Source organism: Schistocerca americana, chromosome 11, assembly GCF_021461395.2.
Source record: "Schistocerca americana isolate TAMUIC-IGC-003095 chromosome 11, iqSchAmer2.1, whole genome shotgun sequence".
NCBI classification, from domain to species: domain Eukaryota; kingdom Metazoa; phylum Arthropoda; class Insecta; order Orthoptera; family Acrididae; genus Schistocerca; species Schistocerca americana.
Window position 1 is genome coordinate 116346231 of NC_060129.1, and position 25478 is coordinate 116371708.

General features: G+C 41.2%; 1 protein-coding gene across 3 annotated transcripts in view; it reads right to left on the bottom strand.

Moving 5' to 3' along the window:
• LOC124553680 (histone acetyltransferase KAT2A) overlaps positions 1-25478 on the bottom strand; it is a 327182-nt gene that overhangs the window by 272060 nt on the left and 29644 nt on the right. For all 3 annotated transcript variants that reach the window (XM_047127565.1, XM_047127567.1, XM_047127566.1), the window contains one exon: positions 14083-14202. The gene's annotated coding sequence lies outside the window, so the exon portion shown is untranslated. The remainder of the gene's footprint in view (positions 1-14082; positions 14203-25478) is intronic.

The window sequence follows — 25478 nt, forward strand, 5'->3', positions numbered from 1 at the left end:
TTAATATGTAACTTCATTAATTTGCACAAATTTAATGAAGAGAATTTATACTTATTGTGGTAAGGGTGTGTTCATATTTTCTAAGGGTGCAAAAAAATTATGTTTTAAATGTTTGTTCACCATACATACTGTTTTGAGAACAAAGTAAAGTCTTGTTTTATTTTATATCCTAAACTTTGGGGTCTAATGGAAATGGAAGGCCTCTTCTTAGCATTTGATATGCGTCCCACTCTGGCTTAATCCAGCACTGTTTATTTTCTGAGGTGGAGATTCGGTGCTGGCATCAGCTGAAAATGACCGTGAGCAAACTGTCTAAAAACTTCACTCATGTGGGACAGTGTACCAGAAAAAATGTTGTCTACTGTCTGCCATGCACATTTGCAAGAAATACTTCTTCAGCACCAAACATTAATTTTTCCATAAAGTACACAACAGAAGTCGCATAATTGTTTTCTATAAGTTGTAAACAATATACACTATGGGATGAAAAGTATCCGGACACCCCCAAAAACATTGTTTTTCATATTAGATGCATTGTGCTGCTACCTACTGCCAGGTACTCCATATCAGTGACCTCAGCGAAAGAGCAGAATGGGGTGTTCTGCGGAACTCAAGGACTTTGAACATGGTCAGGTGATTGGGTGTCACTTGTGTGATACGTGTGTATGTGAGATTTCCACACTCTTTAACATCCCCAGGTCCACTGTTTCCGATGTGATAGTGAAGAGGAAACGTGAAGGGACACGTACAGCATAAAAGCATACAGGCCGACCTCGTCTGTTGACTGACAGAGAACACCGACTGTTGAAGAGGGTCGTAATGCATAATAGGCAGAGATCTATTCAGACCATCACACAGGAATTCCAAACTGTATCAAGATCCACTGCAAGTACTAGACAGTTAGGCGGGAGGTGAGAAAACTTGGATTTCATGGTTGAGCGGCTGCTTATAAGTCACACATCACGCCGGTAAATGTCAAACGATGCCTCGCTTGGTGTAAGGAGCGTAAACATTGGACAATTGAACTGTGGAAAAACGTTGTGTGTGAATGTCATCTGCCAGCGTGTGTAGTGCCAACAGTAAAATCCGGGGCAGAGGTGTTATGGTGTGGTCACATTTTTCAGAGGGGGGGGGGGGGGGGGGGGTGCACTCCTTGTTGTTTTGTGTGGCACTATCACAGCATAGGTCTACATTGATGTTTTAAGCACCTTTTTGTTCCCACTGTTGAAGAGCAATTCGGGTATGGCGAATGCATCTTTCAACACGATTGAGCACCTGTTCGTAATGCACAGCCTGTGGCGGGTGGTTACACGACAGTAACATCCCTGTAATGGACTGTTCTGCACAGAGTCCTGACCTGAATCCTGTAGAAAATCATTGGACTGTTTAGGAATGCCGACTTCGTGCCAGGCCTCACCTACCGACATCGATACCGATACCTCTTCTCAGTGCAGCAGCCCGTGAAGAACGGGCTGCCATTCCCCAAGAAACCTTCCAGCACCTGACTGAATGTATGCCTGCGAGAGTGGAATCTGTCATCAAGGCTAAGGGTGTGCCAACTCCACATTGCTTTCCAGCATTACCGATGGAGGGCGTCACGAACTTTTAAGTCATTTTCAGCCAGGTGTCTGGATACTTTTGATCACATAGTGTATCTGCAGCAGATCCATACTGAAAACTATTGTGAAATGCATGAAATTCTCAATCTAGTCACAATTATTATTTGATATACCATATGATAGTACTTTCATTACGAAGTGTTCATGTGATACTGATTCAAATACTTTTTATAAATTTCCTGACTGAAGTTTTAGGAATCCATGCTGATTGTCATGGAAGAGGTCATTTTGTTAGAGACACTGCTTTATGTTTGGATTTAGAATATTTGTGACTAACTCCAACCGCCAATAAAGTGAGATATACTGGTCGTGCTATGATTGTAGTCTATTTTCATTCATTGTTTGTTACAATATATGCAAACGGAATGTATGTACAAGTTTTGTATCTACAGAAATGCCTGAATGAAAAAATTTAAAGAAAGATGAAGTGCAAGAGGCACTGAAACAAAGAGATTTGTCTCATGATCTAGAGTACCTTCTAAGTGTAACTGTTGTAAAGGTGTACCTGACTCAAGTAACAAACCAACATCACAAAGCAGAATCAGAACATTCAGAAAGAAAAATGCTGAATCACTGTTTTGCCTTCCCTCTGAAAGTGTGGAAAAAATAAGCATCAAAGCTCACTATGCCCCAACAAACAAAATTTTAAAAAGTTACAAAATTCATAGGATGCATACTTTCTGCAAATTTTCCAACAAACCAATCCAAAGAAAGGAATGTCACCGCAAAGAAAGCAATAAGGGTTTAAGTATTTCTGCCAAATTGTCCTCATACGCTGTGTATTTGCTGAGAATGTTTTGAGAAACGTGACAGAAAATAAAATATCTGTAATGTTACATAAATGATATTCATATTTTAAGTTCAAATATCTATGTTATACAGGGTGTTACAGAAAGGTACGGCCAAACTTTCAGGAAACATTCCTCACACACAAAGAAAGAAAATATATTATGTGGACATGTGTCCGGAAACGCTTACTTTCCATGTTAGAGCTCATTTTATTAATTCTCTTCAAACCACATTAATCATGGAATGGAAACACACAGCAACAGAACGTACCAACGTGACTTCAAACACTTTGTTACAGGAAATGTTCAAAATGTCCTCAGTTAGCGAGGATACTTGCATCCACCCTCCGTCGCATGGAATCCCTGATGCGCTGATGCAGCCATGGAGAATGGCGTATTATATCACAGCCGTCCATAATACGAGCACGAAGAGTCTCTACATTTGGTACTGGGGTTGCGTAGACAAGAGCTTTCAAATGCCCTCATAAATGAAGGTCAAGAGGGTTGAGGTCAGGAGAGCGTGGAGGCCACGGAATTGGTCCGTCTCTACCAATCCGTCGGTCACCGAATCTGTTGTTGAGAAGTGTACGAACACTTCGACTGAAATGTGCAGGAGCCCCATCGTGCATGAACCGCATGTTGCGTCGTACTTGTAAAGGCACATGTTCTAGCAGCACAGGTAGAGTATCCCATATGAAATCATGATAACGTGCTCCATTGAGTGTATGTGGAAGAACATAGGGCCCAATCGAGACATCACTAACAATGCCTGCCCAAACGTTCACAGAAAATCTGTGTTGATGACGTGATTGCACAATTGCGTGCGGATTCTCGTCATCCCACACATGTTGATTGTGAAAATTCACAGTTTGATCATGTTGGAATGAAGCCTCATTCGTAAAGAGAACATTTCCACTGAAATGAGGATTGACACTTTGTCAGATGAACCATTCGCAGAAGTGTACCCGTGGAGGCCAATCAGCTGCTGATAGTGCCTGCACACGCTGTACACGGTACGGAAACAACTGGTTCTCCCGTAGCACTCTCCATACAGTGACGTGGTCAACGTTACCTTGTCCAGCAGCAACTTCTCTGCCGCTGACATTAAGGATATCGTCAACTGCACGAAGAATTGCCTCGTCCATTGCAGGTGTCCTCGTCATTCTAGGTCTTCCCCAGTCGCGAGTCATAGGCTGGAATGTTCCGTGCTCCCTAAGACACCGATCAATTGCTTCGAACGTCTTCCTGTCGGGACACCTTCGTTCTGGAAATCTGTCTCGATACAAACGTACCGCGCCACGGCTATTGCCCCGTGCTAATCCGTACATCAAATGGGCATCTGCCATCTCCGCTATTGTAAACATTGCACTGACTGCAAAACCACGTTCATGATGAACACTAACCTGTTGATGCTATGTACTGATTTGCTTGATGCTAGTACTGTAGAGCAATGAGTCGCATGTCAACACAAGCACAGAAGTCAACATTACCGTCGTTCAATTGGGCCAACTGGCGGTGAATTGAGGAAGTACAGTACATACTGACAAAACTAAAATGAGCTCTAACATGGAAATTAAGCGTTTCTGGACACATGTCCACATAACATCTTTTCTTTATTTGTGTGTGAGGAATGTTTCCTGAAAGTTTGGCTGTACCTTTTTGTAACACCCTGTATAAATAATATTCACATTTTAAGCTCTTTCTTACATCTATCAATTGCTCACAGTGGAAGAAAAATTGGGATTTCTCATTGGTTGCAAAAGTTTCAATTTCAGACATACTCTATGTGATCAAAAGTATCCGAACACCTGGCTGAAAATGACTTACAAGTTCGTGGCACCCTCCATCAGGCTCTGAGCACTATGGGACCTAACTTCTCAGGTCATAAGTCCCCTAGAACTTAGAACTACTTAAACCTAACTAACCTAAGGACATTACACACATCCATGCCCGAGGCAGGATTCGAACCTGCGACCGTAGCGGTCGCGCGGCTCCAGACTGTAGCGCCTAGAACCGCTCGGCCACCTCGGCCGGCCCCCTCCATCAGTAATGCTGGAATTCAATATGGTGTTGGCCCACACTTAGCCTTGATGACAGCTTCCACTCTTGCGGGAATACATTCAATCATGTGCTGGAAGGTTTCCTCGGGGAATAGCGGCTCATTCTTCACGGAGTGCTGCACTGCGGAGAGGTATCGATGTCAGCCGGTGAGGCCTGGCACGAAGAGGTGTTCTATAGGATTCAGGTCAGGACTCTGTGAAAGCCAGTCCATTACAGGGATGCTATTGTCGTGTAACTACTCTGCCACAAGCCGTGCATTATCAACAGGTGCTTGACTGTGTTGAGAGATGCAATCACTATCTCCGAATTGCTCTTCAACAGTGGGAAGCAACAAGGGGCATAAAACATCAATGTAGGCCTGTGCTGTGATAGTGCCACACAAAACAACAAGGACTGCAAGCCCCCTCCATGAAAAACACGAGACAAACAAACTGGCACTACACACGCTGGCAGATGACGTTCACCGAGCATTCGCCATACCCACATCCTGCCATCGGATCACCAAATTGTGTACCGCGATTTGTCACTCCACACTACGTTTTTCCACTGTTTAATCATCCATTGTTTATGCTCCTTACACCAAGCAAGGCATCGTTTGGCATTTACCGGCGTCATATGTGGCTTATGGGCAGTCGCTCCACCATGAAATCCAAGTTTTCTTACCTCCTGCCTAACTGTCATAGTACTAGCAGTGGATCCTGAAGCAGTCTGGAATTCCTGTGTGATGGTCTAGATAGACATTATGACCCTCTGCAACTGTCAGTTGTCTCTGTCAGTCAGCAGACATGGTCAGCCAGTACACTTTTGTGTTGTACGTGTCCCTTCATGCTTACTCTTCACTATCACATAGTAAACAGTGGACCTAGGGATGTTAAGGAGTGTGAAAATCTCATGTACAGACATACATCACAAGTGACACCCAATCACCTGACAACATTCGAGTTCTGTGAGTTCTGCGGAGCACACATTCTGCTTTCTCACTGAGGTTGCTGATATGGAGTAACTGGCAGTGGGTGGCAGCACAATGCCCCTAATATGAAAAACGTATGTTTTTGTGGTGTCCGGATACTTTTGATCATATAGTGTATGTGGCTGGCCTGAATGGTGGAAGCTGGTGTTAGCCATACACTGAGGGTGCAAAAGTCATGAGACAGTGATAAGGACATATACAGATGGCAGTAGTATTGCGTACACAAAATATGAAAGGGCAGTGCATTGGCAGAGCTGTCAGCTGTACTCAGATGATTCATGTGAATAGGTTTCCGACACGATTATGACCGTGCGAACACAGAATGGTAGTTGGAGCTAGATGCACGGGACATTCCATTTCTGAAAGCATTTGGGAATTCAACATTGTGAGATCCACAGTGTTACAGTGCCAAGAGTATTCTCAGGATACCAAACTTCAGGTATTACCTTTCACAATGGACAAGGCAGTTGCCGACGGCCTTCACTTAACGACCGAGAGCAGCGGCATTTGTGTAGAATTGTCAGTGCTAACAGACAAGCAGCATTGCATGAAGCAATGCAGAAATCAATGTGGGTCATACGACAAACATATCCGTTAGAACAATGCGGGGGAGTATGGCACTAATGGGCTACGTCAGCAGACAACCGACGTGAGTGCCTCTGCTATAGTTCAATTCTTTTATCTTGGCGGTTCGCGCATGCCCGCCCAGATGCGGGAGACTGCTGCGTTGCCAGCTGCACGCGCCAAGCAAACTTACGTCTAGGGGGGAGCGCACAGTTCATGAAGTAAAGCCATCATGGCCGCATTAACCCTTTCGCTGCTACAGAGACGTGCTCCCCGCATTCCGCGCTGTGCACAATTTTGTCATCACTGCACTGCTCGCCTGTGCAGACACACGGTGTTCCGACTGCTTTGACACACTTATCATTCGATTTCACAAAAACTATTTCGCCCAAAAATTTGATTTTTACACATCTTCTTTGACTGATACCTTCCCCCCATAAATGACTTAATTTTGTTTCGATGTTCAACGCAGTTATTGTGCAGCATTAAATGTAGTAAACCACTGCACGAAATTTTGAAGAGTTTACAAAGGTAAAAGTCAATAGCGTATACTTTCCGTATGGTTGATTTCAGTTGCCACAAGAAATTTCAAAAAATACCATTGAAACGAATAAAATTCATGAGGTAAGACACTTCGATATTGTTTTTAAATAAAGAAAATGTTAAGCATAGAACAAGGTTTGAACTCGGAACCTTTCGCCTAGTGGCCAAACACTTTAACCATTACGCTACTGCAGCTCGTCATGCAATATGGTTCCTGGAGGCTTTTAAAGTAGGACGCAAAATACCGACAAACACTGTTGGTATGATTATGAATTACTCACGTTTCGTCGAAGTACAATAGGAAATAAACAATTATCGCTGTTCTTTATTGCGAAAAAGCGGTTAGTGAGAATCATACAAACACCTTCCCTTGCTATCGCCTGAATTAGGAGGCTTATTGATTGTTTGGTTAAATTAATTAATAGAATATGAAGCAATTGGTATAAGGAATGCTCTTTCCAAACTTTCTATAAAAGAAATTCTGCTATCAAGACATTGCTTTTGTTCTATTACTTTATTTATGACTGAACATTTCTAAAACTGAAGACACTCGTCAGTACTCTGTAGTGCAGTTGAGCTCTGGCAACGTCGTTCTCTGTTCATTGGCTGACTGTGTTTTGTGACGTCAGATGCGCAGAATGAACCTAAACTCGGCCGCCGTCATAAATGACACACACTTTAATAGCACAACATCGCCCTCAGTGCCTCTCCTGAGCTCGTGATCGGTTGGACCCTAGAAGACTGGAAAACCGTGACCTGGTCAGATGAGTTCTGATTCGAGTTGGTAAGAGCTTACAGTAGGGTTTGAGTGTGGCACACACCCCACAAAGCTGTGGACCCAAGTTGCCAACAAGGCACTGTGCAAGTTGGTGGTGGCACCATAATGGTGTGGACAGGATCCTCTGATCCAAGTGAACCGATCACTGACTGGGAATCGTTATGTTCGGTTACTTGGAGACCATTTGCAGCCATTCATTGCTTTACAGACATGTTCAAATTATTAGACTAAACAATTATTTTTGATACTCTTTTAAGTTTTCTGGTGTAAAAATAGGAAGAAAAAGTATAATAATTGATTCGTTTTAATGGTTTGAGTGATGCCACGAAATTTCACTTCCAAGCAACTCACAGCCCACTGAATTTTTCACAGTTGGTAACATTCATCATTTCTCCTCCAAATTGTGTTGTGTTAGATATCTGTGTACATGCTTTGAAACTGTGTTTACAAAATGTTTTATGTTTCTGTGGTGTACTTCAGCTTGTTATTTATTCTATCAACTTCTTGCTACATTAACAAGATATTATATAGCTCGTGAACTTGCACGATTTTAGCTACAGGAATAAATCGAGGAGTTCCCAAAGAAAGTGAAGTTATGGGGAAGACAAAAGATGTTTCACCTCAGAAAGTTTCGGCTGTGGTATCACTTCTTGCTGAAAATCATTATACACAGTAAGAAATTGCTGACAGAATGAGAATATCACAGAAACCTGCCAGCAGAATCAAACTTTCAGTGCTGCAAGGTGGTGAATACAAGCCCAATGGGAAAGGAAAATGTGGACATAAAAGAAAACTCAGTCCTAGAACAATGAGAAGACTTACAAATGTGCCAACAATGAACCGTAAACTTACTTCAACAGACTCGAGCCCTCAGCTGAAAGGTTTGGGTGTCGAAGTTTCACCTGTGACAGTGAGGAGGAGGCTGTTTGAATGTGGTTTAAAGGCATGCCGACCAAGGAAAAAACAGAAAATTATACCTGCTAAGAAAACCAAGACAACATTCCATTAGAACTACTGATGGCCTTGGGAGAGCCAGTCCTGACAAAACTCTACCATCTGGTGAGCAAGATGTATGAGACAGGCGAAATACCCTCAGACTTCAAGAAGAATATAATAATTCCAATCCCAAGGAAAGCAGGTGCTGACAGATGTGAAAATTATCGAACTATCAGTTTAATAAGTCACAGCTGCAAAATACTAACACGAATTCTTTACAGACGAATGGAAAAACTGGTAGAAGCGGACCTCGGGGAAGATCAGTTTGGATTCCGTAGAAATGTTGGAACACGTGAGGCAATACTAACCTTACGACTAATCTTAGAAGAAAGATTAAGAAAAGGCAAACCTACGTTTCTAGCATTTGTAGACTTAGAGAAAGCTTTTGACAATGTTAACTGAAAAACTCTCTTTCAAATTCTAAAGATGGCAGGGATAAAATACAGGGAACGAAAGGCTATTTACAATTTGTACAGAAACCAGATGGGAGTTATAAGAGTCGAGGGGCATGAAAGGGAAGCAGTGGTTGGGAAAGGAGTGAGACAGGGTTGTAGTCTCTCCCCGATGTTATTCAATCTGTATATTGAGCGAGCAGTAAAGGAAAAAAAAAGAAAAGTTCGGAGTAGGTATTAAAATTCATGGAGAAGAAGTAAAAACTTTGAGGTTCGCCGATGACATTGTAATTCTGTCAGAGACAGCGAAGGACTTGGAAGAGCAGTTGAACGGAATGGACAGTGTCTTGAAAGGAGGATATAAGATAAACATCAACAAAAGCAAAACGAGGATAATGGAGTGTAGTCAAATTAAATCGGGTGATGCTGAGGGAATTAGATTAAGAAATGAGGCACTTAAAGTAGTAAAGGAGTTTTGCTATTTGGGGAGTAAAATAACTGATGATGGTCGAAGTAGAGAAGATATAAAATGTAGACTGGCAATGGCAAGGAAAGCGTTTCTGAAGAAGAGAAATTTGTTAACATCGAGAATAGATTTAAGTGTCAGGAAGTCATTTCTGAAAGTATTTGTATGGAGTGTAGCCATGTATGGAAGTGAAACATGGACAGTAAATAGTTTGGACAAGAAGAGAATAGAAGCTTTCGAAATGTGGTGCTACAGAAGAATGCTGAAGATTAGATGGGTAGATCACATAACTAATGAGGAAGTATTGAATAGGATTGGGGAGCAGAGATGTTTGTGGCACAACTTGACCAGAAGAAGGGATCGGTTGGTAGGACATGTTCTGAGGCATCAAGGGATCACCAATTTAGTACTGGAGGGCAGCGTGGAGGATAAAAATCGTAGAGGGAGACTGAGAGATGAATGCACTAAGCAGATTCAGAAGGATGTAGGTTGCAGTAGGTACTGGGAGATGAAGACGCTTGCACAGGATAGAGTAGCATGTAGAGCTGCATCAAACCAATCTCAGGACTGAAGACCACAACAACAACAACAAGAAAACCAAAAGATTGCAGTGGAGTAAACAACTTCAGGAGTGGACAAGTGAGAACTGGGCTAAGGTATGTGCAATGATATGGTAAATTAAGGGGGTCTGATCTCTAAAGTTAAAAGTTTTGGCTTGAAATTATGATGTTTTATCGATATTAAATGAATTTTGGGACTGTTGAGGTCTCCTATGCAACTATTCCCAAATTTTCTAACTTGCAATTTTGTACACATGCTGCAGGTATGCTTTAGTGATGAATTTGTATTCACTGTGGTGGAAGAAAGCAGCCATTATGTTCATTGCAGACCTGGAGAACAGTTCCGTTATGGTTAGGAGTGTGATGTCTGTGAAAGGCCCTGGCAGGTTACACATTGTTGAAGGGACAATGAGGCAAGAACAATATAAAGGAATCCTTGAACTGGAACTTTTCCCCCAAATAAATGAGTGGTTTCCTAATAAAGATACAATTTTTATGCATGGTGGGGCAACCTGCCACAAAGCCAAAAGTGTTTTCAAGTACTTGGAAGAAAAACAATTGAAAGGGTTGCCCTGGCCATGGAACAGCTCTTATATGAACCCAATTGAAAATTTATGGGCTATTGTGAGACAGAGGATAAGGAAATTTATAACAACCACCAAAAAAGGTCTAATGGAGAAAGTAGAGGAGATCTGGTACCATGACAATGATATAAAAGTGTCACGAGATAAGTTAATAGAAACTATGCCAAACAGGATAAAAATGTTGATTAAGAACAATGGCACGCATACAGAGTACTGAATATACACATATAATCTGTATGTGGATGTAAATGGGTAATAAATGTAAAGTTATGGAAAAAATTGTCTTTCGTCTAATAATTTGAATACATTTGTATGTTCCCAAACAATGATGGAATTTTTATGGATGACTATGCACCACATCGCCGGGCCACAATTGTTCACCACTGGTTTGAAGAATATTCTGGACAATTGCATTGAATGATTTAGCCCCCATATCGCCTGACACAAATCTGATCAAACATTTACGGGATATAGTCGAGAGGACAGTTCGTGCACAAAATCTGGCAATGGCAACCCTTTTGGAATTACGGACAGCTATAGGGACAGCGTAGCTTAGTATATCTGTACAGACTTCCAACAACTTGTCGAGTCCATGGCACGGCACCTTGCTTTACTATGCAGGGCAGCAGGAGATACAACACGATGTAAGGAGGTATCCCATGACTTTTGGCACTTCAGTGTACATGCACAGCATGCCAATCAACGTGTTAATCCTGAGCGCAGATCTGACATGGATGTCGATGTACAGACAAACAAATGATTACAATTTCAGAAAAAATGGAAGATTTATTGGAGAGAAAGAGCTTCACAAGTTGAGAAAGTCAATTACGCATTGGTCCACATTGCAAGAAGCCATTCAGCTCAGGAGTGATGGACAGAATTGTTGGATGTCCTCCTCGGTGATTGTTGTTGTTGTGGTCTTCAGTCCTGAGACTGGTTTGATGCAGCTCCCTATGCTACCCTATCCTATGCAAGCTGCTTCATCTCCCAGTACCTACTGCAACCTACATCCTTCTGAATCTGCTTAGTGTATTCATCTCTTGGTCTCCCTCTATGATTTTTACCCTCCACGCTGCACTCCAATACTAAATTGGTGATCCCTTGATGCCTCAGAACATGTCCTACCAACCGATCCCTTCTTCTAGTCAAGTTGTGCCACAAACTCCTCTTCTCCCCAGTTCTATTCAATACCTCCTCATTAGTTATGTGATCTACCCATCTAATCTTCAGTATTCTTCTGTAGCACCACTTTTCGAAAGCTTCTATTCTCTTCTTGTCCAAACTATTTATCGTCCATGGGAGGAAGTGGGTGGGAGGGGGAGGGAGGGAGGGAGGGGGAGGGAGGGGGAAGGAGGGAGGGAGGAATGGGGAGGGGGAGGGAGGGAGGGAGGGGGAGGGAGGGAGGAATGGGGTGGTGGATGGAGGGAGGAATGGGGTGGGGGAGGGAGGGAGAGGGGGGAGGGAGGGAGAGGGGGGGAGGGAGGGAGAGGGAGGGAGGGGGAGGGAGGGAGGGGGAGGGAGAGAGGGAGGGAAAGGGGGATGGTGGGAGGGAGAGGGGGATGGTGGGAGGGAGGGGGAGGGAGAGGGGGATGGTGGGAGGGAGGGGGAGGGATGGAGGAATGGGGCGGGGGAGGGATGGGGAGGGGGAGCGAGAGGGTGGAGGGGGAGGGAGGGAGGGGGAGGGAGGTGGTGGGACGGAGGGAGGGAGAGGGAGGGAGGGAGGGAGGAGTGGGGCGGGGGAGGGAGGGAGGGAGGGAGGGAGGGAGGGAGGGAGGGAGGGAGGAGGGAGGGAGTGAGGAAGGGAGGGAGGAAGGGAGGGAGGGAGGAGGGAGGGTGGGATGGGGGAGGGAGGGATGGGGGAGGGAGGGAGAATGTCTGAACAGGGTGTGGGAGAGGAGCTATGTGAAAAAGACAGTGCATGATATGGACTTGGAAATACATGATACGGACGTAAAAGAGTGGTGGACAGATGAATTGCTTTAATAATTATAAAAGGTGGCAATTTTATTTAAGCACTGTCTTTTAAATAGATATGATGGTATCTGATACACAAGTACTAATGCAAAGAAATGTAATGATGCTAAAATGCTTTAAAGTCTTGCTATGATTTAATCTTTAAAATTTAACAATTCTCTTCCTGTTAATATTTAATTAATTTTAATATAATTAATTTTAATATTTATTTAATAATTTAATTAATCATTCAGATCTTGTAACACTGACGGCGTTAAAATTTAAAGTTGTTCAGTCCCTGTTGTGTTTTCTTTCAAATGTTGCGAGCCAGCGATGGTGCAATGCTGTTCGCTTTCAAGCCTACACATTTATAAAAATCAGGTCCAGGAAACACTTTTGTGACCATAGTTGCGATTTACACGGTATTCGCGTAATTGTACTGATTAAGAGTTATCGTTTCTGAAAGATGCAGGTTCGATTAAAGCTGTGTGCACCTTTTCGTGTATAATGAAAATATTCCTAACACATCTTGTAACAAACAGTAACACGCGAATAACAACTGTGGTCAAACGAAGAAAATATATGATGACATAAATGTTCTTCGCTGTTATTCAGGACAGGTTTAGATTAAACACTGCACTTTTCAGTCTTTAGAAATCACAAGACGATACACTTTAGAGATATTTCTTTTGAATAACTTGTATTTACCTTTTCTTATACAATATGGTGATTGTCTGCAAGGATTCTCTCTCTCTCTCTCTCTCTCTCTCTCTCTCTCTCTCTCTCTTTATAGCCTTTATATATGCACATTACATACATCGATTAAGAAACTTTTCTTTCTCTACCGACCAGTACGAGAACAAAATCTGCCCAGACAAAATGTCTTACATAGAATCAGTTCTCACTTAACAATCATATATAGTTCCGTAGTACAAACAATGCTAGTTTATTCCGTGCACTAGAAAGTCTTTGATTCACTGAGCACAAAAATTAAAATAATAAAATTATAATTACATTTTTAATATCGTCAATTCTTCTTTATATAATGAAAATAAGGTTTGACATCGTTGTAATATTATTTTACATCGTTGTAGCACTATACAGAGGAGGAAGGAAAAAATGTAAGGTGAGGCAATGGGAAACTAGCTAGCAGGGATTTTGGCAATGGGCACTGTGAGAGGGCAGGATATGCTGAAGAGACGACTCCGACCTGCATAGCTCGTGCTGAAAGGGAGCATCCAAATGGCCCACATAGTGAAGCAGCCGCTGAAGTCATCTGTGTTGCCCAGGCAACTGCTTTCAATAATTAATCATCAATTATCTGTCTCACTGTAGCCACAGGTGTGCACATTTGGGTGTCTTGTGTGGTTTTCTGTGTGACTGTGCATATTATTACTAGACAAAGCACAAGAGCTCAAAAGCTAGTGTGAACACACTTTTCTGTTACATGTCTGTATGCTCCACACATCAGTTGGCTAAAGGTGAGTGATTACCTTTCTCTTATTTTACGTACTGTTCCAAGTTAATGTTAAGATGGTTGTAAGGCAGGTATTACAGTTCACCACCACTGTGTCTAGGCTATATGCCATAGAGGAGATATAGGAAGTGCAAGAAAATTTTAGAAGGATAAAAGTGGATGGGAAGTAGATACTAAAGTTAAACTTCCCAGGCAAGAAGGTCTCACATCTGAAAGTAAGGATGTCTCAAAACAAATGGTGACAGGAGTCGAAATTACACTCAACACAGAATTTTGGAAGTAATACGAGATTGTGCAGTTGTACAAAATTTCACATAATTTTTTTACTTACAATGACACTCTTTACAGGCCTCAGCTAACCACTTGGGACAAGTTGTTATGCACCGACTCTACAGCACTGGCTTCTTATTCAGCTTGCATTTACCATGAATGTCTCATCAGTTGCAAGTGACTGGAAAAAAAGCATAGGTATATAAGAACAGGAGAAGAATGAACCTGCAAAATTACAGATAAATATCCTTAAGATAAGTTTGAGTATAATATGGAGACAGAAAAACTTCTGTCAAAAAATCAACACGGATTTAGAAAGCGCTGTTTGTGCGAAACTCAGCTTGCCCTTTTCTCACACAATATACGTCAACCAGGCATTGATTTCAAAACATCAATCACGTGAAACCCTACTCACACTTTTCTTATATGACATACTGAAAGCTTTGGATTAAGGCAATCAGGTAGATGCAGTACTTCTTGATTACGGGAAGTATTTGACTCAGTACCGCACCTACGCTTATTGTGAAAACCTTGATCATATAGAGTATCAAGCGAGATTTGTGACTGGATTGAGGATTTTTTGGTAGGAAAGACACAGCTTGTCATATCAGATGAAGAATCATTGTGAGATGTAGATGTAACTTCGAGTGTGCCCCACGGAAATGAGTTGGGACCATTGCTATTCATGTTGTATATTAATGTCCTTGCAGACAGTATTAATAGTAAAATCAGGCTTCTTGCAGATGATGCAGTTATCCATAATGAAGTACTATCTCAAAGAAGCTGCATAAATATTCAGTCAGATCTTGATAAGATTGCAAAGTGGTTCAGAAATTGACAACTTGCTTTAAATGTTCATAAACGTAAAACTGTGCACTTTACAAAACGAAAAAATGTAGAGTGCAATGACTATAATATCAATGAGTCACTGTTGAAATGTCCGGCCCCAGTAGCTGAGTGGTCAGCGTGACAGAATGTCAATCCTAAGAGCCCGGGTTCGATTCCCGGTTGGGTTGGAGATTTTCACCACTCAGGGACTGGGTGTTGTGTTGTTCTAATCATCATCATTTCATCCCCATTGACGCGCAAGTCGCCGAAGTGTTGTCAAATCGAAAGGCTTGCACCTGGAGAATGGTCTACCTGATGGGAGACCCTAGTCACACGACCAAAACAAAACTGCTGAAATCGGGCAACTTGTCCAAATACCTGGTTGTAACACTTTGTAGGGATATGAAATGGAATGATACCGGTTAAGTCATGGTTATAGCAGATAACAGACCTCATGTATAGTCACTGTGTTTCTTTTTTCTCTCTTCTGTCCACTTCTTTCCTGTTTTCTTCTCTTTGGGTGTTCCTGAAATTTCTTTTTTTTATTATTATTATTTTTTCCTCTATTTTACCCTGTCACTCATGTCTTCTGTGGAGATGTTCAGTTTCTTGAGGTCTTCCATGTTTTCCTTTACCCAGTTGGTTTTCACTGTATTAGTTGTCACCATAGGCAGAAGAGGTGAAATACAGGGAGCGAAAGGCTATTTACAATTTTTACAGAAACCAGATGGCAGTTATAAGAGTTGAGTGGCATGAAAGGCAAGCAGTGGTTGAGAAGGGAGTAAGACAGCCTATCCCTGATGATGTTCATCCTGTATCTTGAGCAAGCAGTAAAGGAAACAAAAGAAAAATTTGGAGTAGGAATTAAAATTCATGGAGAAGAAATAAAAACCTTGAGGTTTGCCGATGACATTGTAATTCTGTCAGAGACCACAAAGGACCTGGAACAACAGCTGAACAGAATGGGTAGTGTCTTGAGAGGAGGATATGAGATGAACATCAACAAAAGCAAAATGAAGATAATGGAATGTAGTCGAATTAAATCAGGTGATGCTGAGGAGATTAGATTAGGAAATGAGACACTTAAAGTAGATGAATTTTGCTATTTGGGGAGCAAAATAACTGATGATGGTTGAAGTAGAGAGGATATAAAATGTGGACTGGCTGTGGCAAGGAAAGCGTTACTGAAGAAAAGAAATTTGTTAACATTGTGTATAGATTTAAGTGTCAGGAAGTCTTTTCTGAAAGTATCTGTATGGAGTGTAGAATGTATGGAAGTGAAACATGGACAATAAATAGTTTATACAAAAAGAGAACAAAAGCTTTCAAAATGTGGTGCTACATAAGAATGCTGAAGATTAGATGTGTGGATCACATAACTAATGAGGAGGCACTGAACAGAGTTGGGGAGAAGAGGAATTCGTTGCACAACCTGACTAAAAGAAGGGATCAATTGGTAGGACATGTTCTGAGGCATAAAGCGATCACCAATTTAGCATTGGAGGAATGCATGGAGGGTAAAAATCATAGGGGGGACCAAGATATGAAAACACTATGCAGATTCAGAAGGATGAAGGTTGCAATAGCTACTTGGAGATGAAGAAGCTTGCACAGGATAGAGTAGCATGGAGAGCTGCGTCAAACCAGTCTCAGGACTGAAGACCACAACAACAACAATGTTATAAATGTTCTTTGTCAATTTATTATCGTCCACCCTAACTATGTATCTGTAGAACTTTGCCCTTCTCTTCCTCGTGTTGCTTGTAATCATCTCTGTCTGTTTGTACAGTTCTTTTATTGGTCTCTTTATCCAGATCCCCTCTTTCTGAACTGGCCCATAGATCTTTCTCAGTATTTTTTCTTGTTTTTCCATATCCTTAATTCTCATTCTTTCCTTGATTACCATTGTTTCTGAGGTGTACAAGACCTCTGGTAAGACTACTGTACTGTAGTGTCTTAATTTGACACTGAGGGAAATACTTCTCTTGTAATGGTTCCACGTAAGTTTATATGCTTTTTGTAGTTTTGTGATCCTTCTTCACTGGATATTGTGTTCGGTCCTACTTTATATATAATCTCTCCCTAAGTATTTGAAACTATCTACTTGTGGTTCTAAGATAACTATATACTTGTCTCATATTTCCTTACTTTGTTACCAGTGGATGTCTGTGGATTTTGTGTCCATGTATTGTCTTTTTTCATAAGGGAGTCCTGTTTTGGCTGAGATTTCGTGTAGTGTCTCTAGCGCTTCCTTGGCTTCTTTTCTGTTATTTGCTACAATGGCTATATCAGCTATTTTATGTTGATGGTTCTATCCTTGTATCTCCCCATCTTTACTCCACTGACTCCTTAAGACCCATGTCCTGATTATTTTCTCCAAAACCAAGTTAAATAGAGTGGGTGACACGCCATCTCCCTGACTCACTCCTGTCTTGATTTTGAATGGTTCCAAGATCTCTCCATAAACTTCACTTTGGATGTTGCATTTGTTAATGTTTCCTGGATTAGCTTTTTGGTTTTGCTGTCCACCTTCATTTCTGCCAGTGTGTTGGAGAGTGTTTCTCTATCTATGGAGTTGTAGGCCTTCTTGAAGTCAATGAATATTATTGTAGTGTTCCTGGACATCCTTGTTGTCAACATTGTTCTCTTCCCCATCCCCAAAAATATAAATTTCCGTCCCCATTCTACATATACCAAAGCTTTCGATAACAATGAAATACTTTATCATAATAATAATAATAATAATAATAATTATTATTATTATTATTATTATTATTATTATTATTATTATTATTATTACTTCTTTTATTATTGTCTTTCCTTTCTCAGACCTTAGGTCTGGTTCGGAATGAAAGTGACGCGGACCTTGATCAAGCGTCACTTCCTTTTAACTGTACGGTATATGTTACATTGCGTTTAGGAACTTTCGGGTAATTGAACATGTATCAATAATTACGGATTTCTGAAGTTGTATATATAAGTTTGGATGTAGCTGTATTGCATTGATGTACTGGTGGATATTGCGTGGTATGACTCCTGTAGTTGAAAGTATAATTGGTATAATGTCAACTTTATCCTGATGCCACATGTCCTTGACTTCCTCAGCCAGTTGGATGTATTTTTCAATTTTTTCTCCTGTTTTCTTTTGTATATTTGTTGTATTGGGTATGGATATTTCGATTAGTTGTGTTAATTTCTTCTTTTTATTGGTGAGTATGATGTCAGGTTTGTTATGTGGCGTTGTTTTATCTGTTATAATGGTTCTGTTCCAGTATAATTTGTATTCATCATTCTCCAGTACATTTTGTGGTGTATACTTGTATGTAGGAACGTGTTGTTTTAAAAGTTTATGTTGTAAGGCAAGCTGTTGATGTATTATTTTTGCGACGTTGTCATGTCTTCTGGGGTATTCTGTATTTGCTAGTATTGTACATCCGCTTGTGATGTGATCTACTGTTTCTTTTTGTTGTTTGCAAAGTCTGCATTTATCTGTTGTGGTATTGGGATCTTTAATAATATGCTTGCTGTAATATCTGGTGTTTATTGTTTGATCCTGTATTGCAATCACGAATCCTTCTGTCTCACTGTATATATTGCATCTTCTTAGCCATGTGTTGGATGCGTCTTGATCGATGTGTGGCTGTGTTAGATGATACGGGTGCTTGCCATGTAGTGTTTTCTTTTTCCAATTTACTTTCTTTGTGTCTGTTGATGTTATGTGATCTAAAGGGTTGTAGAGGTGGTTATGAAATTGTAGTGGTGTAGCCGATGTATTTATGTGGGTGATTGCTTTGTGTATTTTGCTACTTTCTGCTCGTTCTAGAAAGAATTTTCTTAAATTGTCTACCTGTCCATAATGTAGGTTTTTTATGTCGATAAATCCCCTTCCTCCTTCCTTTCTGCTTAATGTGAATCTTTCTGTTGCTGAATGTATGTGATGTATTCTATATTTGTGGCATTGTGATCGTGTAAGTGTATTGAGTGCTTCTAGGTCTGTGTTACTCCATTTCACTACTCCAAATGAGTAGGTCAATATTGGTATAGCATAGGTATTTATAGCTTTTGTCTTGTTTCTTGCTGTCAATTCTGTTTTCAGTATTTTTGTTAGTCTTTTTCTATATTTTTCTTTTAGCTCTTCCTTAATATTTCTATCATCTATTCCTATTTTTTGTCTGTATCCTAGATATTTATAGGCATCCGTTTTTTCCATCGCTTCTATGCAGTCGCTGTGGTTATCCAATATGTAATCTTCTTCTTCTTATTATTATTATTATTACTGTTATAACCACTAGCTTGGTGCCTGCTGCTTCACTCGCATAGACTGTATTGCCTGCAGAAATATATCCCCCCCCCTTTTTTTGTTTTCATACTAATTAAGGCCATCTAAGTATGATCTTTTCTGAATGTACTTCTGCACAAAAAGCAATTCTTGTATCTGTAGTCCAAAGTTTTTGTTGCTCATGCTTTTTGTGTTCTTGTGGAGATATTTCCATAGCAACTTTCATCCCCCCAACAAATATTCTTGTTGCTCATGACTTTTGTGTTCTTGTGGAGATATTTCCATAGCAACTTTCATCCCCTAACAAATATTGTTTTTATCTAACCGAGAAGTGAAATACCAATTTTCAGAAATTTAGCTTTAAAATTTTTTAATGTAACGAAATATTTTCATAAAAATTTTCATCCTCTACCATACTCCCTTAGAGGTTGAATTTCCAGAAACACCGAAACATGTGTAATTTTTTTTTTTTTTTTTTTTTTTTTTTTTTTTTTTTTTTTTTTTCCTAACCAAAAATTCAAATATGAACTGTCAGAGATGTAGCCTTAAATATCATTTACGACATCTTTAGTAATTATTTATTTTCAAGAAACGAATTTCACTCATTATTTTATGCCCTTAGTGGTAGAATTTAAAAAATGCTGAAACACACATTTTTTATTTTCTGATTCAGGTATCAAATACCCGTTTTCGTAGCTCTAGCTTCAAAATTCCGTCAATAGTGATATACTTTCAAAATGCCTTTATCCCCTATTTCAACCCCTTAGGAGTGTAATTTCGGACAATCCCTTCTTAAACGATGCCTACAGTATAAGATCCACACCTTCTCCAGATTTCAAGTTTCCATCCTTAGCAGTCAGTCAGTACATTGCCTTAGAGGCTAGCTGTCACCCGCTGCTGTGTTCACATATGTGTTGAGCGATGGCGAGTAAAGCAAGCTTATTATACGTGCAATAAAATTGGGTGCCCTCAAATGTCTGTCTGTCTGGGTAATCACAGCTCGTGATGTGCATCCCGCTCTCCCCCTTCCCAAGCTGTTCCAGCACATGATGCAGTGGCACGTGCAGCGTAACTGCAGAGCAGTGCGTACAGAGGAGTATGGGCAGGACTGCATGTCTACGCATTGTGCTAGTGAAGAAGCTATGCAGTATACAATGTGTACATTATGCAACAGTGTGGGAGCAAGGATTAAACACACTGAAGTTCGTATAAGCATCATATTCGCCACTTTGAATCGTATCACACAGCACGTATCAACCAATAAAAGCATTTTTACAAATATAATAAAAATCAAAAGTAAAAAAGTAAGCAGCTTTTTCAAAGAACAAATATTTTTCTCTGTTGTTGTTGTTGTGGTCTTCAGTCCTGAGACTGGTTTGATGCAGCTCTCCATGCTACTCTATCCTGTGCAAGCTTCTTCATCTCCCAGTACCTATTGCAACCTACATCCTTCTGAATCTGCTTAGTGTATTCACCTCTTGGTCTCCCTCCACAATTTTTACCCTCCACGCTGCCCTCTAATACTAAATTGGTGATCCCTTGATGCCTCAACACATGTCCTACCACCCGATCCCTTCTTCTAGTCAAGTTGTGCCACAAACTTCTCTTCTCCCCAATCCTATTCAGCACTTCCTCATTAGTTATGTGATCTACCCATCTAATCTTCAGCATTCTTCTGTAGCACCACATTTCAAAAGCCTCTATTCTCTTCTTGTCCAAACTATTTATTGTCCACGTTTCACTTCCATACATGGCTACACTCCATACAAATACTTTCAGAAACGACTTCTTGACACTTAAATTTATACTCGATGTTAACAAATTTCTCTTCTTCAGAAACGCTTTCCTTGCCATTGCCAGTCTACACTTTATATCCTCTCTACTTTGACCATCGTCAGTTATTTTGCTCCCCAAATAGCAAAACTCCTTTACTACTTTAAGTGTCTCATTTCCTAATCTAATTCCCTCAGCATCAGCTGACAATTCGACTACATTCCATCATCCTCGTTTTGCTTTTGTTGATGTTCATCTTATATCCTCCTTTCAAGACACTGTCCATTCCGTTCAACTGCTCTTCCAAGTCCTTTGCTGTCTCTGACAGAATTACAATGTCATCGGTGAACCTCAAAGTTTTTATTTCTTCTCCATGGATTTTAATACCTACTCCGAATTTTTCTATTGTTTCCTTCACTGCTTGCTCAGTATACAGATTGAATAGTATCGGGGAGAGGCTACGACCCTGTCTCACTCCCTTCCCAACCACTGCTTCCCTTTCATGTCCCTCGACTCTTATAACTGCTATCTGGTTTCTGTACAAATTGTAAGTAGCCTTTCGTTCCCTGTATTTTACCCCTGCCACCTTCAGAATATGTAAGAGAGTATTCCATTCAACATTGTCAAAAGCTTTTTATAAGTCTATAAATTACTTGCCATTAATAATAAAAATCAGCCTTAGGTATACTGTGATTGACACAGTCACAATTTTCATACAGAATAGGGTTCAGGTTGAAGTTATGTACTCCAAACATTTAATCCTTAACTCACAAGGTGTAGATCACGCCTGAATTCCCTAGGTTGCTCTCGTAGGTCAGCTATGGTGGAATAGTTTTATACATCACCTACACTCTTTTAATCACCAACCCTACAAGTTATTATTGTCAGTTGCGTTATCGCCTTATTTGATTGTTGCTGACATGTGTTGTTGACATGTGGTGAGTTCTCCTAGACCGCATCTTGTGAACTACACACCTGTTTTCATCAGTTCAGTACAAAATGTGTTCGTGAGAATGTGACAATTTTACGCACTCTAAGTTCGATGAAATTTTTAGTCAGTGGATGGAGAATGATGTTAATGACATAGAACAAGAAGTAGACAAAGAATATAACGATTTGACAATAGCCAGTGATCAGAATTCTGCTAGCAAACAAGAGGATCATTCAGAGGAAGAACTTCAGGCCAATGGTGATGAGAATCTTTCCGTTTCTCCAACAAAATACTCAGTGTTAATTAAAATGAAATGTATTCTGAGTGGTGGTAAAGAAAAATGTAGATCTCAGTACTGAATGTTAATTTTGCAGCCTTTCTTTTTCTGACTATCGACTTCAGTTTTTATCTGCAAGTTTAAACCCTGGAATTTAGTTTTATGTGAAAATTTGCTTTCTACAGAGGTACCATAATTTTTCAGAATGTAAAATTGCGTCCTCTGACAGTTCATTTATGTGTACTATTGAAAAAGCTTCACAAAAGTATGTGATTTTTGCATGATACAAAAATAAAATACTGCTGGCTTTATTCAGTGCAATAAAAATCAACGACGAGTATTTAAGCTCTGAGCACTATGGGACATCTGAAAGGTCATCAGTCGAGTATTTAAGCAACACTTATATAGTTGTAACCATACATGTTACATAACATAAATTAAATTTTCAAATGGTTTACAGCTTAAAACTTGGTTTACAGATAGGGGTCTCCGAGACCACACCTCAGGGTACACATTACAGTAAAGTCATGTCGTGAGTAAAGGGTTAACAAACTCCTCTCAAATAGAAAGCAAAAAATTGGGAATCTATACCAATTAAAAGAGAATTATAAACATACTTCATTCCCACTCATTCCACTTGAGAATTGAAGATTCTGATTTTTTGCACACATACTAACAGGCATCTACTCTTATGGTGAACAGGTGCTTCTTGCTAGTTGATGAATATCAATATAGATATTAAATACTGAGCATGCAGCTGTTTACTAGAACTGCAGAAACAGCAGCCAACATCCTTTCCCACATCCATTCTAAAGTTGTAGCTTTCCTAGTCATTTGTTTACGTTAAATATAGCAGACACAGTTTATAGCTGTTTTATTAGAGTTTATTACCATGCATTCTTGAACATGTTCTGCTCTTTGTTCGCATTTACCTTTCCTCACTCCACATTTCAGAATGCAATGAATTAATTAAAGAAAACCAAAGAATAGAAGAAAAGTGCATAATCGGACACTAATAGCAACATCATGTTGCTGTAGGTATCCATCGTAGTTACTGAGTCCATCTCCCTAAAAACACTTTGTAATCTACATTTACACCTATATGGCTACTCTGCACATCATTCTTAAGTGCATGGCAGAGGGTTCGTCAAACCAACTCATATAATTCTGTATTACTCTACTTTCAAACAGCGCATGGAAAAAATGAATGCCTATATCATTCTGTGAGAGCTCTGATTTCACTAATTTATTATGATCGTTCCTCCTTACGTAGGTTGGCGACATGATTGAAATTTCGTCAGAAGATCCCATCGCATCGAGGAATGCCTTTGTTTTAATTATGTCCACCCTAAACCCTGTATCATGCTGTGATACTCTCTCCTGTTTCTTGATAACAAAAAAACATGCTGCCCTTCTTTGAACTTTCTCGATGCACTCCGTTAATCCTAGCTGGTACGTAATCCGAACTGCGCAGCAGTACTCCAAAAAAGAACAGATAACTGTAATGCAGGCAGTCTCTTTAGTAGATCTGTTGCATATTATAATTGTTCTGCCAATAAAAAGGCAGTCTTTGGTTCTCTCTCTCTCTCTCTCTCTCTCTCTCTCTCTCTCGTTGTTGAATATCTTACCATTACTGTAAATAACTCATTTGACAAAAGGCAAAGTCACATGAAAGTTATTTTTGTGTCCAATAATTTGAGAGAGTAAATCACTGTTAAACAGCAACTGATGTTTTATCATCAGCAACAAAAACCATTAAGGTGTAAATATGGTTGAAAGTGAGTTCCTGAATTCCACGATCCTCAAAAAGGCTTTTGGGAGATTACTACACTCCTGGAAACGGAAAAAAGAACACATTGACACCGGTGTGTCAGACCCACCATACTTGCTCCGGACACTGCGAGAGGGCTGTACAAGCAATGATCACACGCACGGCACAGCGGACACACCAGGAACCGCGGTGTTGGCCGTCGAATGGCGCTAGCTGTGCAGCATTTGTGCACCGCCGCCGTCAGTGTCAGCCAGTTTGCCGTGGCATACGGAGCTCCATCGCAGTTTTTAACACTGGTAGCATGCCGCGACAGCGTGGACGTGAACCGTATGTGCAGTTGACGGACTTTGAGCGAGGGCGTATAGTGGGCATGCGGGAGGCCGGGTGGACGTACCGCCGAATTGCTCAACACGTGGGGCGTGAGGTCTCCACAGTACATCGATGTTGTCGCCAGTGGTCGGCGGAAGGTGCACGTGCCCGTCGACCTGGGACCGGACCGCAGCGACGCACGGATGCACGCCAAGACCGTAGGATCCTACGCAGTGCCGTAGGGGACCGCACCGCCACTTCCCAGCAAATTAGGGACACTGTTGCTCCTGGGGTATCGGCGAGGACCATTCGCAACCGTCTCCATGAAGCTGGGCTACGGTCCCGCACACCGTTAGGCCGTCTTCCGCTCACGCCCCAGCATCGTGCAGCCCGCCTCCAGTGGTGTCGCGACAGGCGTGAATGGAGGGACGAATGGAGACGTGTCGTCTTCAGCGATGAGAGTCGCTTCTGCCTTGGTGCCAATGATGGTCGTATGCGTGTTTGGCGCCGTGCAGGTGAGCGCCACAATCAGGACTGCATACGACCGAGGCACACAGGGCCAACACCCGGCATCATGGTGTGGGGAGCGATCTCCTACACTGGCCGTACACCACTGGTGATCGTCGAGGGGACACTGAATAGTGCACGGTACATCCAAACCGTCATCGAACCCATCGTTCTACCATTCCTAGACCGGCAAGGGAACTTGCTGTTCCAACAGGACAATGCACGTCCGCATGTATCCCGTGCCACCCAACGTGCTCTAGAAGGTGTAAGTCAACTACCCTGGCCAGCAAGATCTCCGGATCTGTCCCCCATTGAGCATGTTTGGGACTGGATGAAGCGTCGTCTCACGCGGTCTGCACGTCCAGCACGAACGCTGGTCCAACTGAGGCGCCAGGTGGAAATGGCATGGCAAGCCGTTCCACAGGACTACATCCAGCATCTCTACGATCGTCTCCATGGGAGAATAGCAGCCTGCATTGCTGCGAAAGGTGGATATACACTGTACTAGTGCCGACATTGTGCATGCTCTGTTGCCTGTGTCTATGTGCCTGTGGTTCTGTCAGTGTGATCATGTGATGTATCTGACCCCAGGAATGTGTCAATAAAGTTTCCCCTTCCTGGGACAATGAATTCACGCTGTTCTTATTTCAATTTCCAGGAGTGTATTTTATGTGATATCACAAATTTTTGCAAATAGCTTTACTGCTCACAAGATGTTGGGTTATCAACTTTACACAATATTTTTAGTACACACTTCCATAGGCGAATACTTTTTTTGCCCT